Raw genomic sequence first — 1367 nt, forward strand, 5'->3', positions numbered from 1 at the left:
GGTTTAGAATTAGATCATCTAAAATTCTAAATAGGTGAGCCTCACTGTACGTTTTGTTCCAGTCTCTTTTTATGAAATATATGTCGGTTCCAGCGGTCACCATATAACTTCTCATATAGTGCCCTCACACTTTACATGGTAGTAAAGTATTCCTCCCTCAACCTCCCTATTGTGAAAATTTAATTTGAAGTTGTTTTTATTTTAATAGGTATATTATTTAGCAGGCCTAATAAAAAAGAAAGTCGTTGTAGTATAGTGGTGAGTATTCCCGCCTGTCACGCGGGTGACCCGGGTTCGATCCCCGGCAGCGGCGAATGTAAAAGTTTTCTTTTTATTTCCACAAATTTGCTAACATTTTCTATCACCCCGCTTTTGCCTGTGAAGAGGGTGGAAATATCAGAAATAATCTAAAGACCGGTCTGAAATTGTACATGAAGTTAAATTTCCTTATAAAACGAAATCTAGGCCATGTTTGGCTGCCTCCAATTTTTTTTTCTCGTAACTTTAGTTTTATCACGTGGTGAGAGGGCATGAGTGAGGAGAGGATAAGAAAATGGCTGAAAAATAAAAAGAAGAAAATCTCTAATAAAATTACGATTTAAATTTTCCCTACTTTTTAGGCCCCATTCGTTTGAGATTGTGACAACCGATTGTGAGGCCCTAACCGATCATTGGACCAAAATTAAATGTAATTTTGTAACTAATCCGTTTGGGGCCTCACCATCGGTTGTCACAATCTAAACCGAACAGGACCTTAGCCATTTTTAAGCCCCTCCTTAAGCCGTGTTCGTTTAAGATTATGACAATGAGACCAAAACCTATTATTGGACTTGCAATAACGTTATTTTGAGTCCAATAATAGGTTTTGGACTCACACTCGGTTGTCATAACTCATAATCTAAGGGAACATGGCCTTATCTCCCGCCCTTTCTAGCCCTCTCTCATCGCTTGATAAATTAGTTCTCAACTCAACTCAACTAAACCTTTGTTCCAAACTAGTTGGGGTCAGCTAATGAATCATTTAGAAAATTTTCATGAAGAAGATCAAAGGATCTACCCAGCTCAAATTGACTAAGTCTAATCCTGACACTAGTTAGGTTCGTCTACATAGATCATTTTCTTCCATTCTCTCCTATCCATGGTCATGTTCTATATTATGTTCCTAGCCCTCAAGTCTTTCCCCACTGTTTCTACCCAAGTTGTTTTCGGTTTGCCCATACCTCTTTTTACTCCGTCAACTTTGCTCAAATTGACTAAGTCGCTTGATAAATTAGTATTCCATGAAAAATATTTCGTGGTTGCCAAACATAGCCTTGATTGATGAGAATCCCATCACCTTCAAATGGCCCTGTTTGGATTGAAAGAAA

The 1367-nt window shown here is 38.1% G+C and overlaps 1 non-coding gene across 1 annotated transcript; it reads left to right on the forward strand.

The window, feature by feature from the left end:
* Positions 1-241: 241 nt before the first annotated feature.
* On the forward strand, positions 242-313 carry TRNAD-GUC (transfer RNA aspartic acid (anticodon GUC)). Its single transcript has one exon. It is a non-coding gene; the product is annotated as a tRNA-Asp (tRNA).
* The last annotated feature ends 1054 nt before the right edge of the window (positions 314-1367 follow it).

The sequence above is a fragment of the Tasmannia lanceolata genome, unplaced genomic scaffold (assembly GCF_043159265.1).
Source record: "Tasmannia lanceolata isolate RefF3 unplaced genomic scaffold, GAP_Taslan_0.1 ptg000015l, whole genome shotgun sequence".
Taxonomy (NCBI): Eukaryota; Viridiplantae; Streptophyta; class Magnoliopsida; order Canellales; family Winteraceae; genus Tasmannia; species Tasmannia lanceolata.